General features: G+C 36.5%; 1 protein-coding gene across 11 annotated transcripts in view; it reads left to right on the forward strand.

Moving 5' to 3' along the window:
- The window catches only part of LOC147835913 (uncharacterized), a 318,654-nt gene that overhangs the window by 24,025 nt on the left and 275,850 nt on the right, over positions 1-18,779 (forward strand). The window contains exon 3 of one of the 11 annotated variants that reach the window (XR_015495214.1): positions 16,877-16,969. The exons of the other annotated variants lie outside the window; for them this stretch is intronic. The gene's annotated coding sequence lies outside the window, so the exon portion shown is untranslated. The remainder of the gene's footprint in view (positions 1-16,876; positions 16,970-18,779) is intronic. 11 annotated transcript variants of the gene reach the window in all.

The raw sequence follows: 18,779 nt of genomic DNA on the forward strand, positions 1-18,779 counted from the left end.
GTACACAGCGATAGAGCAAATAGAAATACCCTTATAAATATAAGATAAAAATTGGCAGAATACTCGATTAAATAATATATATTAAATGTTTTATTTATATAAATAATTTATATACAGCATCTAAGGGAATAGCACTTTAGAATGACATCATCGTGCCTTCCACTATTGCAGCAGATCAGCTTTACAAACAATAACAAATCTCTCTTGTCTGTTAGCTTGTGTTTACCGGTACTATTGTTATTCAGTGTTTGCAAGGAAATGCAGAGATGCAAGTTGTTATATCATTAACAGTTGAAAACTATTAGATTGATGTCTTTTAATGTTTTAAATGCATATTAACTGTAAAAATTTACAATTAGTAGGATGCTGAAATGATTTCAATAATATATTTTAATGAAGGATTAAGTGAAATCCGCACACGAGTGTCACCTGAATTTTTACTTTAATAAAAACAGTTTTATTTTTATTGTTTTCAGTATAACATGATTTAAACTAGTGTCAAAAATGTGTTTCATTAATTAACCATTTGTCTTGTCCAATAAAAATCACAACGAGTGAAATAGAAACAAAAACAGTGTTTCTTGTGAAATTCAATGTTTGTGTGTTACACAGTATTATACAAGTGATTGTGTAAAGTTTGTGTAAAGAGAATTTTAGTAAAATGCCGTCAGAAGAGAAATAGAAAAAATACAGAAATTCAGCATAGAGTAGCATATACATGGTTATTTATTGTTGCTGTTTAATTATAAATGTGTTAAGCTGAGATGATACATACACTGTAAAATGCTAATGGTTTCTTTGGCCTTGTGTTTTCAAGCTCAGGTTTTTTTGGTTTGTTTGTGCATGTTCTTCTGGTTCTTAATCGGTGAGTTGTTCTATTGACGTCAGTTGCTAAATGCGATCTGGTCTAAATTCGATTTGATTGAAGTGTGAATTCTTTTCCTGCATTTTGGATTGTCTCAACTTCCATCGGTGTGTGTCTAATTGTGAAGTTGAACTGGCGAGCCTCCCATTAAGTGGATTCTACGGATACTCCTGTCTGAAAGATTTGAAGTAAAACGTATTCAGCTTCATGGTAGGAGTGTAAATTTACAACACACTCACAAATTCAACATCCTGGATCTCTGGAACTGAATTTGCAATCTAGTTGTTCTGCAAAAGAATCAGTTAGAATGTTCATCGCCTGCGCTGGACTTTTGAGATATTTTGAAATGTTTTAATTGAATGTTTTATTTTCATTTTTATTTTTATTTATACATTGTTTTCATTAGTGTTCATTCTTTGCAATTTTTGAAGTTGCAAAGTTTGCAAAGAAGCTGATTGTTTAAGAAGGAAAATTTGGATTATATGTTGAATGATTAAACTATTTTAATATTATATTATTTGCTGACACTCACAAATCTTTAATATAGTATTGTTATTAGTATATTCGTATTATATTATTGTTTATAATAGTAACCAAGATATAATATTAGCTCATAACAATAGAAAAACAATAGCGTAATATTACTTACCTTATTAGTGATACAATCACAAAACACTGTGAAGAAAGAGAAGTGTTACTAGAGAGTAAATAAGATTGAGGTCATTAGATAAGTGTGGTAAAAGCCTAGAACTTGTTTTTTTCTTTTCTTTTATTATTATTTTTGTTGTTGATATTTTTGTGGAACTTTTACAATACAATCTTTTATTATTACAACCACATTTATGGGATTGTGTGGAGGTCCATACTTCTGTTCTGGAGATAAATACTTCTGGCTGACTGGCCATCATTCTCTTCTGCTCTTTCTTCTGCATGTAATGCACAAGATTCCTGTGCATTAATTCTGACCAATCAAAATACAGGTCAGGAAATTCCTCTAGCCAACGACTGATGTGAATGTTGTCCTCTGACTGCAGTTAGTCTGGTGAAAATCGAACCAAAATGGCTTAAAAATGCGGCAACATATACCATTTCAACCTTGGTCCAGACCAAAGGAAACATACTACAGGTGTGAGAGCACCTTTAATCTGACAGTTCAAAATGCACTAAACTATATGAAGTAGACCAGATCTCACATAGACTATGGCTAAAATGTTGTGATTGCATGCGATTAGTAAGAATGTTTTAATGCTACCGAGACGTTACCTGTCCTTGAGTGTCTATATTTGCAGTAATGACAACATCACGGAGCAATAGCTTTCATTGTGTGCACCTTGAAGAGCTGCGTACACAAAACAGTGTGGCTTCTCATCCACAGCAATCCATTTCTGCCAGTATTAGTAAAGGACTTTGTGTATTTAATTAAGGTGAAATCAATTCATTCTGCTTCATAATGCAACACATGGGAAACAATTTCTTTTGCGTATTGCCTCTACATCCCGTCTGGGACTTGAAAAATGTATGTGAAAATTAAATAAAACGTTTAATATTAAATGCGAGCTGAGACGCTGTTTCCCTTAGACAGACGCTAATCTGTCTGAACTACATGTTCTGAGTCCAATAATAGCCCATGAACGTTTGGGATGGATTTACCAGGGTGCTCAACAATTAAAGTTCTCCAGATTCAGAAACAAAACTCTTTTGCATGTGAAAAAACAAAACGAAACCGATTTTTGGATATCTTGTAGTTCTTGATACAGATATACATGCATGCATAATGGTGTATTTTGAACTCTTTAGAGCTCTTTTGCACTGAATTTTCCTTCAGGGATCTAATAACAACACCTATATATCATTCTGTCAGGAAAAGCATGCACCTGTTTGAGACTTTAAATGTGTTACCTGTGATTTTACATGTAGGTCATGAGCCAAAAGGGTGACAAGAATAGCTATACAAACAGCCAGAAATCTGGATCAGTGGTCTTGGGAACAAACCAGGGTGGGTTATACAGTCCGCATGAGCATCCTGAATATCTGGAATATCCATCAGGGATGCACAATTTTGTCATTTTCAAGTACTCTACAAATAAATCAGCTGAGTTTGCAACAGCAATTCCTTGCAAAAGTCAACCTTGCTATGAAACAAAGTTTTTACTAAAATAGTGAAACCCGTTTTATGTTTTTTGTGCAGGCTTGTACAGTACTGCAAAAGTACTCAAATGTCAATGTTTTCAAACTATTATATTTGACTTACCAAAGTCACACACATGCCGATTTCACATCTGCCACATCCATAACAGAGAGGTGTCACATCCATAATGAAGCTTTTCCGTCATAAATGCAAAAATGTCAGTTTTTGTTCTATAGTGAGCTGATTCTTATCCTTTTCATTAGCGTTATATCTTTTGGGTTGTTCAGTTTAATTTACAAAATTTCTACAAAGTTGCTACATACTGTTAACTCACGGACATTTTGGTCACATCCATAATGCGTGTTTATTTTCCTCATTTAAAGTAAAAAATAAGATTAAGATTTTTCTGCGCTAAATATTGTGTTATGAGTACAGGTTCAGAAGATGGTTTAAATAGCTCTAGTTGGTGGTTTTCTGAGTAGTCTAACCGTATTCAGTTACAGAAATGGAATAATCACAATGGAAAAAAAGCTTTTTCTTTATCTCTTTTTCAATCGAAATATCTAAAATTCTTTAATCACTTTGGTTTCACCTTCAGAAGAAATGTCAAAATTAGGAAATTATTTGGCAATGGAGTAACTAATCTTTTTACACTTTGAAATTTAGATATTTGGACTAGAAATAAGACATTCTTAGTAAGAAAAACACTTTTTCATTTTTGTTTATTAATCATGTATAAACAATTAAATACAGTTCATTGTTACACCTCCAAACATACTTGTTTGTGCCAAAATCTTCACAACTCTTAAAATGCTAAGCCACAGGCCAGGCATTTCAAATGAAAAATCTTCACTATGTTATGGTGAAACTTAGCAATGACTTTACAAATCAAATGTCTTTGTTCTGTAGCTTCTGGTCGACTTTAATTCAGACTCAACTAGGGCTGCACCATTCTGGCTAAAATGAGAATCACGATTTTATTTTTTGCTTAAAATCAAGATCACAATTTTCTCACGATTCTATAGATATAAAAAAAGGTTAATATGAGTAGTAGGCTATTATTATTGTTATTTTCAAACATACGGTTAAGCAACAATAATATAAGCACTATGTGTAGCTGTACTGTTTGTTAGAATGCTAAATTTTGTATAGACTTGGAATAATGGATTTGAATAGACTTTAAATATGTCCTGGTCATTAATACACAGTGAAGTGATTACATCAGAATACAAGTATTCACAATTCTAAAGTTGAATTATTATATTTGAGACATAACGCTTGCAATCTATCATTGGCAACATTATTAAACTATTTTTTTCACTAGGCAAAAAATGAGACATCATTATCAGATTCCCTCCTGATTTTTATTCAGTGTTATAGGCTAGAGTAGATATACTGGCAATGTTATACGTTTTTTCTCATACACAACATTCGAAAACTCAAATTCGATATGATCATTTAAATGACGTGCACGCTTTCAGTTTCACTTTCACCTATGAGTGCGGCTCATGGCTGCCGTCACTTTAAGGAAAAAAAACAACAACTCCTACTTCCCGCACAGCTCCCAGACGATCGCTTTGTGCAACAAACTGCATGTTACTTTACAACTTTAATACCTGTTATTCACAGCCTGTGCTGGTTCTGTTAACTAAAGCCAAAGACTCTAGAATACACAAGTCATGTCACTCGTGTACTTTTGAATGGTGAAAAGTGTAACTGCCAATATGGCGAATGAAGCCCCGCCTTCTAGTACAGGAGCCAATCAGCGATCGCGATATGGTGAATAAAGCTCACTTTCTAATACAGTAGCCAATCAGCGATCGCTATAGTATGACAATTCTCCGAGGGAAGGGCTTGGACCAGACGTGAGTTTCAGCAGATTTTGTGTGATACAAACGTTTAGAAATGAATCTAAAGGGATAGTTGTTTAATTTTATTGGTGATTCGTAATATGAAATTTACTTATAAGCTTGACAAATAGTTTTGGAGAATTTGATGTTTCCCCATTCAAACAAAATGCCCAAGCATACTGTTCGAGAGGCATTTCAAAGATGGCTGCCGAGTGAAATGACTTGCCATAAAGGGCCTTTGCTAAAGTAGACTTCATTATCTTGTGAGTGCATCCTCTCTGTGGTAAACGCACAACTCATGGTCACGTGTGATTTCACAGACCCGAATAGATCATTACATGAAAACCGAAAGTACATTTTCGGCTGAATTATACCTTTTAAATACAGCATGTTACTCTTTCAACACCATTTGGAGGCGTCCACATTGCTGAGCAACGCAAATATAACAATGCGAAGATGTGTGCAACTGCCTTTATGCATCCCTCCTGACCTAAAAAAATATAATTGGCTGAATTGTAGAAACACTAGATTAAGATCGTGTGGGGGTCGAATCGAGATCACAATCTTTTTTAGATTAATCGTGCAGCCCTAGACTCAACATTACATATCTTGCGATGCGACCATAGACTGATTTCACGCGGCAGCCATTTTCAAAAGCGAAATCGAGGCTGCGGTGGGAAGAAAACCGGAAGTATAATTAGGAGTTACATAGGAATGTTGTCAGCGAAGAGAAAGTGACACAAATTTATAATTTCTCCGCCTTCCGGGTAACCCGAAGGTCCGTTCTGAATGAATGGTGAATGTAAAAAGGATATCAGAGCTCATTTTCAGCTAAGTTAAGGGAAATGGTATTAGTTAGCTAACGTTTTCTTTCCCAAACACACGTTTTAGATGCCATTTATCAAACTCAAGTTAATAAACTGATTCTTTCACTATATTAGACTTGTCACGATACTGAATTACAAGAAAAACCGGCAATTTCGCGCTAACATTTAAGGCAATGTTGATGGCTTTCTTAAAACAGCGCTGATTTGACATTGTGTTCACGTGTTCAACAGAAATGATTGTAATTGGCCGAGATGGTCATCAGTTCACCCACCGCTGTATACTGAGCACAAACACAGACGAGCCGAGTGATCTGCTTGATGACTCGACTGATCTTGATGGCTGCTTCACGCTTCAGTCCGTGTATCTGTGTTTGCACTGGGTGAAGAGCGGTAAACTGAGTGCAAACCAAACACAGATACGGAGACTGAAGCGCGAAGCCGTGAAGATCAGTCGTGTCGAGACATCCATGCTCAGCGGTGCTTCCATGTTAGCGGGGAAATAGCCGGGTTTAAAACTTTAGTACCAGGACAACACTATTACAGACAACACGAGGACTGCAGTGTTTTATTACTCACCGGGTTACATAAACTGAAGCAGGAAAGCGTCCTCACAGTGTTTAACTGGTGCCATGAGCTGAAGCCTAGGAGGATACTTAAGCGTATCACTGAGATTGTGATGTTGTTTGATGCTAAATTGCTTTTAATTGTTTAAAATAAACTTACTAAATAATATTAAAGTGATGGTTACACCATTTTCTGCATTTTGAAATCTCGGCAACAGCTGGAGGTTTGTAGTACACGGCATTACTGCAATGTTTACAGTATTCGTCCTATACTTCTGGGTTTCTTCCCACCGCAGCCTCGTTTTGGTTCTTTAAAATGGCGGCTGCGTGAAATAAGCGTATTGTGCACATTGCAGCATTAAACTTTTTATCGACAGCCCAATGCAGAGCACTGTTTTGCAAAGGCCTATCCTGCGATAACAAGTGTCGTATATGTACTTTTATCCTGCACAAAAGATTCAAAATAGACACAAAACATTGTTCCTTAAAACATTGTCCATCGTTACTTAAACGCAAATCTGAAAGCACTGCTGATAGAGTATACTCTAACTTATTCATTATTGAGTCACACGACTGCACAAAACAGTCAATAACAATTAAAAACATACATATCTGCATGACAGACAAGCAGATAAACATGAGTGTTGATGTAAGTGTATGGATTTGAGTAGAGGTGTGAACCTATACTGGTCTCACGGTTCGGTTCAGTTACGATTATCATGCCTTCGGTTCAGTTCGATATCTCGGTGCATCACGGTGCATTGACGATGCTTTCCATATATAGTGTTATATTTTAGGGGGAAGGCTATAACATGCTGTCTGTATAAACACACAGACACACAGCAACACACTGTCTCTCATTCAAACACATTCACAAACATAGACAGCATCAAACAAACAAACAAACACACACACGCACACACACACACACACACACACAAACAAACACACTTAAGCCCTTGCAACAGGGAGAGCTCGCGCTGAACGGAGCAGAAAAACGAAAAAAAAAAAAAACGAAAAAAATAAGCACTTTTCCGACGGTCCCTTACAGAGAGCTCCTCTCAGCGCGAGCTCTGCCGGCTAAAGTAAATGCAGTGCTCGTAATGTCGAGCGAAAAAAAGAAAGACACTTGTAGGAAACACACTTTAGATCTTTTTAGGGTAAGAGTTTTTTGAGTTATTGCCGTCTATAACTGAAAGTGTGTCAGGAAAATCGAAAACAAAAACAACTGAAGCGCGCTCATTTCTGGCGCCCCACTGGATATACAGCGCCCTAAGCATTTGCCTATGGTGCCTATGCCACAGCCCGGCCCTGAGTTGGCTGAGTGTTGTAAATAACGGCGCTCACCTCCCTCGCGACAGAGCGCATAGGAGATAAATGACGTCACTACATAATAACCTGTTATGGTTATTACTGAATCGATACCGAATTGTGCACCGAAGAAACAATTGATTTTGACACCCCTAGATTTGAGTGTATTCACTGATGGTCAAGGTTATTTAAAGTTTCTGGATGAGGCTTTTGGTATTTAGCAGTTGTTGTCGGATAATAACTTATCATAGAATGTCGTCACTAGCTAATCAGAATTGAGTGTTACAGATCTAACATTACGTGATTTTGTTATTCTGCTATATATTTCAAAAAGTCAATAGAATTTCTCCAGGAGACTTGAACATCTCTATTTGAATATAATTAATTATTTTAGATTAATTGGGATGATTCTGTAGTGGGAGTGCATTTGCATGAAGTCTAATAAACAATCTCATTCACCAGCTGATCTTGGTGAATTGGGTTTGTCTGTGAAGCCTTGTGTAAAAAATCTGGGTTTTATCTTTGATGATGGCTTAAGATCTGATAAACAGATTAACGCAGTGGTCAAATCCTGCTTTTCACAGCTTCGACTTTTAAAAACAGTCAAACCTATTTTATCTAGAAACAATTTAGAAAAAATAATTCATGCTTTTATTACTTCAAGATTGGACTACTGTAATGCGCTATGTTTTGGGATCAGTCAGACAACTCTATCCCGCCTACAGCTAGCTCAAAATGCTGCTGCATGGCTTGAAACCAGTACCAAAAAATATGACCACATTACACCAGTTTTGCGCTCTTTGCACTGGTTGCCTGTGCACTATCGTGTCACTTTTAAAATTCTTCTCCTGGTTTTTAAATCTCTAAATGGCCTAGCTCAGGGATGGGCAAACTTGATCCTCGAGGGCCGGTGTCCCTGCAGAGTTTTGTTCCAACACTAGTCAAAAACACCTGAACAAACTAATCAGTGTCTTCAAGATCACTAGAAATCTGTAAGCAGGTGTGTTTGATTAGAGTTGGAGTTAAACTGTGCAGGACAATGGCCCTCCAGGACCGAGTTTGCCCATCCCTGACCTTGCTCCTTCCTACCAGTCACACCTGACTGAACGTCAGCCTGGTGGGTCTCTTCGGTCATCTAACCAGAGACTATTATACATTCCAAAGACGAGGCTGAAATGCAGAGGTGACCGGGCTTTCATAGTAGCTGGTCCTACTTTGTGGAATGCTCTGCCCCTCTGTATTAGGTCTATCCTCTCTGCCTGTATTTAAATCTAGGTTGAAAACTTACCTTTTTGATTTGGCATTTTATCAGCGAGAATTGTTTGTTTTTAGCTATAATAACTATCAGTGAGATTTGTTTGTTTTTAGCTATAATAACTGTAAGTGAGAATTGTTTGTTTTAGCTATAATTTTATACTTATTCTTTGTGATTTGTATCGTTCAGCACATTGGTCAACCTTTGCTTGTGTATAATAGTGCTATATAAATAAAATTGACATTGACAATATTCAAGCATGAATAAATACAATGGAAAAAAGATATAATTGAAATAAACAGTTTTACTGTTTTCCAAATGTAACGGTAATTGAATAAAAAAAAAAGATAATTCAATCAACTTAATCGGTATTAAAGTTACAAAAGGTAAAATTTCTTAGGGCTGAATGCCTTTAATATCCTTTTACTGTTACAGGCCTCAAAAGCACACACAAATGATAAACTAGTATGCAAATTCAACATTGCAAATCCTGCGATGTAACTATTGTGAATGTTCACATTGCGATATCAATGCTAAAACGATTTTGCAATATATGCGAGAATGCACAATAAAACCAGAACTGTTTGGTAAAGTAAACAGACTTTAGTTTGATGTAGTGTTGATGTTAACATACTTCTCTCATTTATAAATGTACTCTGCTAGATTGTATGACGGGTGTCTGGCTGCGTCTATTCCTGTCAGCCAACAATTCCCTGCAGTGTCTCTCTTCTTTTTCTCTTCCTCCCTTCCTCCTCCTCTCTCTCTCTATTGTTGAAAACATGAACAAAAGATAAGCAAAAACAAAGAAGAGCTGTGGAATCTCAGCAAGCATGTTGCAGTTCATCCTTCCACCCTCTCAAAGTGAGGAATCCGAATCTACACATGCAAACCAGTGTCAATTACAAACACCTCAGCATTACACAGAAGGGCTCGGCGTTTTGATGAACTCAAGCCAAGAACTGTTTAATTGTCTCTCACCCGCACAGACTCCTTAATTCAGTCTAGACGCTGCTCAGTTTTAGCTTGAGGAGAAATGTGAATTCTTAACGCAGCTTTGGCAAGAGATTTTCTTTTGCAAGCGATAAAATAAATAAAAAGTGAGCAAGTGCTGAATAAGTTGAAATGAGGTTCATTTGCTTGAGGTTGTTTTTTCGATTGGACAGTCACAAATTGGTCGGGGAAAACGTGCTTTGGATCTGCTCAATGTTTATGATACCTGCAGGGTACTGAGTTATTGCCAGAAATACTGTGATTCGTTCAATCGATTTTACTTGATTCAATTGAGACTTTCTTGTTGTTTTGAAGAATGTCAGACACCATTGAACTCCTCTGATTCTGATTTTTTGGAAAAACACATTTCTGATTCCCTTCTTTTGTTTTGCACAGAACATACAAGGCCTACGGTTTTGAAACTGTGAGGATTAGAACCTCAGAAACGTGGACACACTTTTTGCTGCCTCTTCAGATTACTTCAACTCAATTATTTAGTTTTTTTGAGGGGGGAGGGAACGACTTAAATAATTTAACAAATTGAAGTGAATTGAACATAAAACAAGTAAGTTGGCTTAATTGATTTGTGATGTGACAACATGAAGGTGTTGTTTGGAACCCAGTATTTTATTTTAGTTTGCAGTTTAGGTCTGGTGATTGGGGGAAAATGCTTATAATATATAATAGTGCCTCTCAGTACTAGATATATGCTGCTATTATTAATAATCATAGTTAATATTTATGATGATGAATGTGCACTATATTTACATCATGGACATTTCTAAATGCCATGACTATTTCCTTATTATTGAAATATTTAATGTACTTTTTTAAAAATATTCTCATTATATTTGTAGCTGCCTCCAAAATAGGCTTTTGAAGTTATACCAGCTTTTGCTGTTGTGGTTTTTTGCTATACAGTATTATTGTGATATTGACGTAATCTGCAAAAAATATTATTTAACATGTACAATTACAAAAAAATCACTTATTGTATTGTTTTATTGTGTATACATGTTCGGAATAAACTAATTAAATTGCTAAATTATATTAAAGTACACTAGATAACAGTAAAGCCTTATTAGCAAATGTTAATTAATGGATTGAAATCAACAGAGAGAAGAAGCCAAAGTTAATAAAATGTTAAAGAATTTTATTAAATTTACTGCTGTTAAATGCAGCCTTACTGTACAGAGGTTGCTTACAAAAAAAATAGTCAGACAATTTTCAACGTCGTCATCCAGGTAAACGTAAAAATGTTTACGTTTGAAAATAATTTACCCATTTATGACTATATTTTTTATTTTCAATTATTGTAACCTTATCTGCTGTGATGAACAACCACTGTTAATATTTCTGTTTTATTTTAATAAAAGTATAAATCATAAATATTTATTCACTGTATTTTGACGTGGCCACAATTTCAGTTGATAGTATTCATGTGACATCGCACCATTAGGGGAATGGCAAAATGGCAGATAAATGTTGAGCAATAACATACAACGTTACGAACTGACAAGGAGATGGGCTCTTCTTCCACAGAATTCCCTCTTAGAAAAAATAAGCAAGAAAGGAGAAACTTATCAAGTTGTGCCAAGTTGAAATGTTTTAGAATTCAAAAAATGGGATGCAAGAAGTACCGGGATGACCTACTACTTCCAGCAAAATTCCGAAGTGCTCATCGGATGGATGCTGTGCAGATAGGATAGCATTATGCACTCCGAGAGAATTCAAGAATGAGAGTGAAGCGCGACTGACGTGGGTATGTCACGTAATCATGACAAAATGGCAAATGTAGTAAGTCAGAGTTCCAGAAAAGAACATGCGTTTCTACTGTCGAGTAGTACGTTAAATTCAAATGCAGAACCAGTAGGGGAATTCCGGACGCAGCTATGGAAAATGTACAGAGCTCATGGATTATTTTTGCAACTGTATAACATTGGATAAGATCACATATTTTTTAGGAAAGGGTGAATTATTTATAAAGGATTTGGAATCCATTTTTGAATTAAATAAAAACAGTACCACATGATTTGATTTAACAGAACAGTTTTCCTATTGGTTTGTACTGCATCTCCTTTTTATTTATTTATTATTATTTTATTTTTATAAACTGCGTGTTTTACTTTAGTTTGTTTGTTGTTTAGTTTCAATGTTATGTATTGTTAACATTTGAAAAAACTACATAAAAATATGCAACAAAAAATAAGATATGATCACAATCTGTAAATTGTGGGTACTTCTGATCCATATACTACATCCACAACCGTTTTCAATCATTTAAAAGAATCATGTCTCTTTCAGAGCTTCAATTAAGCAATGTTTACATTTATTTTGTGGGTATTCCCTCAGCGATTTGGCTACTGGTGATGGTGTTATGTCGCGTATGTGTCTGCTTTTACATTTGGTGTTTCTATTTTTGTGTTGATTGGATTAATATTTGCTGGCAGGGAAAATTAATTCATTCTGTTATTTAAATTTCAACTTTGCATTTAAATTTATATTTTAATTGCACTTAACCTGCAAATTAGAATAGAAACTGTAAACAATATTTATGTATTTTTTATTTTATGTATCATATTTCTATATTTGATAGAAATATTTATAGCTTGAAACAGATGTAAATATGGTCAGTTTGTGCTGCTTGTCGATTGAGATCTCAGTGCAGCTATCGTTACAGCTTAATGTTTTTTTTTTTGTTTTTTTTCCGTCAGGTCTCCGCACAGGTTAGGTAACAGAAAACAATTAATATTGTGCATTATCATGATTCTCATTGCCTGATAGGACAAAGAGGCAACAAGTCAGCTTCTAAAGCTTTCAGACACTGTCTTTAACATATTCTTACTGTATTTTCCCCTGAAATGCATATTCCCCACCCTTCAATGTTTACCTACTGACACAGGGAGGGAAGGTTCATTTAATTAATATAATTTGTAATGACCATTTCTGTCTCGACATCAGTGTGAACTGTTTTTGCATTCATCTATAAGCTCGTTCTTGTTATATGTATTGATCGCATTGTGAGAATGTGGATGCTTTAGTCAAGATGAGTGCAAACGCCAAGTCTGAAATCGATGTGTTTGTGCGCGCTGCAATAACAGTGTTTTGACTGCGTTTAGGTAGTGGACTGCTCTGACAGGAGATGAATCAGACCCAGAGAGTGGGAAATTATGGGGGAGGCGCGTACATCCGGCGCCCCACTGTCTCCTGTTGTCTCGCTGGAAATTAATTTGCATTTTTTCTTGCTTTCCTAAAAATTCCTCTCTCTGCTGAGTTATTTTCCATATCAGACAGAAGGGCTTGTATCTTGGACACCCTCACTGTTGGGATCCAGTCTAACACCTGCGTGTGAACATCACTTTTCAGACAGACCAGATTATTACTGTCAGACTCTTGACGGTGTAATGTATCTTATCCAGCAAACTATACAGAACAAGAGAGATGTTTGGCAGTCAGATCAAATCACAAGCTTCATAAAATGTGGAGATAAGGACTTGTTTAAAAGGACTGTGTGCAGGATAGTCAAACTGCTTGTTGGCGCTAAGGTAAATCCTTGAGTGTTTGCTTGAAATTTGCGGGCACAGAAAACCCTCTATGAGCATGACAGGATAGTGTCTGGAGTCTGATGAGAAATAAACCAGCGTAAAGAAAACTGCATGTAATCAGTCTGTTCAACTTAAATCTATGCAGCGACATGGGCAAAACTTTTGATGAGCTTTTAATGGCATGTGTTTCAATGTAAAAATTAAGTTTTTAGTTTTATTTATTTTTTATTTTATTATTTTTTTTAGGAGAGTCCATTGAATTGGTAAACTGCAAAAATCCTGGGTTCAACACAATTCCTTTATATTGTCTCAACACAAATCAATAGAGTTGATTATTTTTAAAAGTGTACATTGATTGAACAAAAAATAGGTTTTCCCAAAAAAAACTCAAGAAATGTTGATTCGTTCGTTTTCTTTCAGCTTAGTCCCTTATTTATCAGAGGTCACCACAGCATAATGAACCACCAACTATTATGGCAGATGTTTTGGGTGTGTTGCCCATTGTTCATTCTCAATTACTCCCAAGCCAGCTCATATGGAATTTGATATTTAGCCGCACCGTGTGGGTGTTTCATAACATCTAATTTTTCACGAGGTGGACTGTTAGCACAATGCGTAACCCCCAACCTGGTGGACCAGCACATATACACTACTGTAAGGTCCATCCAGTTGGTCCAATGGAGGTGTCCACTGGTGGAAAAAGGTTCAATGCCTGTTCGGTCCTTCCAGTGCACAATGTTGATTTACTTTAAATTTAACTCCTATCTTACTCCAATTTGAATATGAGGTGGTTTAAAAATATTAATATTTATCGTTCATTTATCTGACTCCAATCACATAACATTAAGAAGATTATATCAATATTTAATTTAGATAAATGTTTGAACGTTTTGTCTTCACTCGTAACTTACATTTGTTTATTAAGGTGCTCATTAGGGGTGTCAAAATTAATTGTTTCATCAGTGCACCGCGATGCAGACGCGGACAATTCGGTATCGATTCAGTAATAACCATAACCGGTTATTATGTAGTGACGTCATTTATCTCCTGTGCGCTCTGTCGCGAGGGAGGTGAGCGCCGTTATTTACAACACTCAGCCAACTCAGGGCCGGGCTGTGGCATAGGCACCATAGGCAAATGCTTAGGGCGCTGTAAATCCAGTGGGGCGCCAGAAATGAGCGCGCTTCAGTTGGTTTTGTTTTCGATTTTCCTGACACACATTCAGTTATAGACGGCAATAACTCAAAAAACTCTTACCCTAAAAAGATCTAAAGTGTGTTTCCTACAGAAAGACAAAGCTGGTTATGTTTCACAGCTGTCTTTCTTTTTTCGCTCGACATAACGAGCACTGCTCTGTTTAAGCCCTCGCAGTCTGCGTTTACTTTAGCCGGCAGAGCTCGCGCTGAGAGGAGCTCTCAGTAAGGGACCGTCGGAAAAGTGCTTATTTTTTATTTTTTCTGCTCCGCTCAGCGCGAGCTCTCCCTGTTGCAAGAGCTTAAGTGTGTTTGTGTGTGTGTGTGCGTGCGTGTGTGTGTTTGTTTGTTTGATGCTGTCTATGTTTGTGAATGTGTTTGAATGAGAGACAGTGTGTTGCTGTGTGTCTGTGTGTTTATACAGACAGCATGTTATAGCCTCCCCCCCTAAAATATAACACTATATATGGAAAGCATCGTCAATGCACCGTGATGCACCGAGATATCGAATTGAACCGAATCGATGGCATGATAATCGTAACCGAACTGAACCGTGAGACCAGTATAGGTTCACACTAGAGGTCTGCATTCCCGCAGCTGTCCCGGTCGGGTTCTGGCTAAAACCTGGCGGGTGCGGGCGGGAGCGGGATTCAAAATTTAGTCCCGCGCAGATCTCTAGTTCACACCTCTAGTGCTCATGTCACTCAGAGAGATTGCCCGGGCCGATGGCGTCCCTCACGGTCACACTCTTGTCAGTCTTGCAGATTAAACAGAGGTAGATGAATACTACTTTTAGATGGCCACTCGCATGCTTGCTCATTCTAAAGTATTTTTAATTAGTCCTCCCTAGATGTACACCCTTGAGTAAAGACAAAATCATTTCCAATCAGAGGTTAGGGCCATTATTATAAATGTAACCGACTACTGTACTCTATAGTAATTTTGGTTTCACCAAGCCCATGTTTTCCCATATGAACTTAATTTAGAATATTACTTTCAAACAAAGGTCGGTTACCCAATCTAGGTTAGTCATGCAACTCCTTGTTTCCTAGATGGAAGTTAAAGCCCTTTCCACCCAATTACACTTGAATCAATATCAAGAGTCAGTCGGATCCCTAAAATACAATTAGTGTGCCCAATGTGCCAGCTCAACTGCATTTTAGTCCGTCTACTGACCTGACACGGGAAGTGTTTAAACAATGATTCAGTGTAATCTACTGGAAAGAATAATTACAGAATATGAACAGAATATATTCACACATAACAGTTTAATAGTCGGGTAAATGTGTATTATGTCAATTCATTCAGTCAATTCATAAACGGTCAATACAAAACATCGAATTCTCAAAAATATATATCCAATATTAAAAGATGCATACCTGACTTCAAAATATACATAACATGGAGTGTTAGAGCTCCATGTTTAAAAGATCCCTGAAGTTATATATTTATTGTTTTGATTATGTCTATTTCTGAGGGAATGAGACCATTGTACCAGTCACACTGAGACATTTCAAACGATATCAAACATGGTAGATAAAGTCACTTGGGATGATATAGAACATTCAAACTTTGAAATGACCATTCTGTCTGAGTTTAATATGTAGAGAGGGTGGTTGAACAAACGGTTGCAGGGTTGCGTCAAATGTAAATGACGGAGGGGAGCTGGTTTTTCCCGTATTCCCACCTGCTGGGTTGTGGAGCTGATTGTCTCTGTGTTTTCAGCTCATAATTGAATTGTCTTTTAATCTTGGATTTATTTTTGAGAATTTGATGTCTTGTATTGATCGTTTATGAATTGACATAATACACATTTACCTGACTGTTAAATTGTTATGTTTGAATATATTTAGCTTACTCTGTAATTATTCGTTCCAGTAGATTATGCTGTACCCTTGTTTCCGCTCTTCCTGTGTAAGCTCAGTAGACGGGCTAAAATGCTGTTGAGATGAAAAATTGGGCACACTAGTTGTATTTTAGGGATCCGACTGACTCTTGATATTGATTCAAGTGTACTTGGGTGGAAAGGGCGTTAACTTCTGTCTAGGTCAGCACAGAGTTGCACCGCTAACCTAGATTTGGTACCCGACCTTTGTTTGAAAATAATATTATTCTAAATTAAGTTTATATGGTAAACCATGGGCTTGGTGAAACCAAAATCTCCGCAGTGCACAGAAAAGATCAATCTTGCTCTTATAATGTCGTTTAAAGGGTTAAAAAGGGTATTCCATACAAGTGTCACAATACAGGAATTTGGTACCGATCTGTACAGGAATTTAAAAAAAAAAGTTATATTGAGCTCGTTCTTAAAACAATGCTGATTTGCCACTGTGTTCTTGTGCTCAACAGAAATGTCTGTGATGACTGTGAACGTCATTAGTTCACTGAACTGCTGTTTACTGGCTTTAACCACAGATACAGGGACACTGGAGCATTTTAAAGGTACAAAGATCAGCTGGTCTGTTTTTTTAGTTGGCATACAAGCAATCCGCTAAATCGATTGATGTTCACAGCTTTAAAGGCTTCAGTGTCCCTGTATCTATAGTTACACTCAGTAAACAGCGGTGCAACATCCAAAACAAAGCATTTTTTTCTTATAAATGTAAAATGCTAAGGTTTATGTTTTGAGTTTTTACTCCAAATGTCACATCCATACCACTGGAATTGTTTATTTATTTATTTATTTATTTATTTATATATTTATTTTTGCTAAATCCTGCATATCTCTTTAAACCACTAACACCAGAGTGCTGTTTTCAAAAAAATGTGAATTTAGAAATATTCTTACATTACATCATAAATGACCATATTTTTTCCAATTTTGACCTATAAGTGCTATTGTTGTTTTTAAAATGTTCTGGGATAATTTTAGATAAACAGTTTTGTACATTTCTTTTAGCTTAACATGTTTGAGTCATATCCCAGATTGAGTTTATTGCCTGCCAAATTGAAATGCTTTTGAAATATGGTTTCATGCGTTTAAGGTCAGCATACAACATAAAATCTGACACATTTCAAAGATGGGGGAAAAAGTCAAAAACTCAATAACATGAAAAATGTAGGACTGGATTTGATTCGATCAATAAAATCTTTATTTTCTTTGGATCTGTGTGCTGATGAATCATGCACAGAAAAATACTATGGTTGTGCATTTAAGAAAGTTTAGAAAGTCCAGTGTAAGTTTATGTCAACTTTTATTGCTTTTTGAGTACAACCAGAAACTCCTAAATAGATTTGAAGAGACATGCTATGAGCTGTGCTTGGAAAGCTCGGGTTTTTATATGTTTTTTTTTTTTTTTAAACATCTCAATATACCCAAATCTGAATTTGTTTTCTGTTAAGTAAGGAAGAAAGAACCCTAAGAACCTTTTAACAAGATGTTTTAACTGTGGTAGGCGAAAGTGTATTTAAACATGCCCTATATATCACGCTTACTTTACCAAAATAAAACATGATCATGCCTTGATTTTTAATGATTTAATTACGACAGTAAGGTCTGACTTTGCTCAGTATAATGTCCAGTATAGAACATAAAGTCATGCTGCAGTGAAAAAAGCATTAATATTGTGTTTAACTCCATCATGAGCTTGGAGGACTGCATCCATACATCTCTGCAATGACTCCAATAGCTTATTATAAAGTCACCTGGAATGGAAAAGAAAGCATTCTTGCAGGACTCCAAGAGTTCATAAAGATTATTTGAATTCATCTTCAATGCCTCCTCCTTCGTCTTACCCCAGACATGCTCAATAATGTTCAAATCTGGTGACTGGGCTGGCCAACCCTGAAGCACCTCGACCTTCTTTGCTTTCAGGAACTTTGATGTGAAGGCTGAATTATGAGAAGGAGCGCTATCCTGCTGAAGAATTTGCCCTCTCCTGTGGTTTGTAATGTAATGGGCAGCACAAATGTCTTGATACCTCAGGCTGTTGATGTTGCCATCTGCACGCCCCATACTGAATGCAGTGTTTCCTCTATGATTTTTTCCAGCTGTGGCGGCAGACTCTCCTCTGTTGGCCATTTTACACAGATCTACCACTACATGTGGCGTTATTTAATTGACAAGTGTCATGAGCGCAGTATTAAGTCGAGATCGCATTCATGTAATAGCCTACGAGCATGTCAATCTCTGCTTGAGTGCTGATTTCCTCTGTTCGAGCACAACTTCTTGCGCGCCCTCAAATATACGCTGCTCAAGTGCAAATTTTCTTGCACGCCCTCAAATAAACGCGGCTGAAGTGCAATTTAGTGC

Source organism: Danio rerio, chromosome 7 (assembly GCF_052040795.2).
Source record: "Danio rerio strain M-AB ecotype USA chromosome 7, GRCz13ab, whole genome shotgun sequence".
In the NCBI taxonomy this organism is placed as follows: Eukaryota; Metazoa; Chordata; class Actinopteri; order Cypriniformes; family Danionidae; genus Danio; species Danio rerio.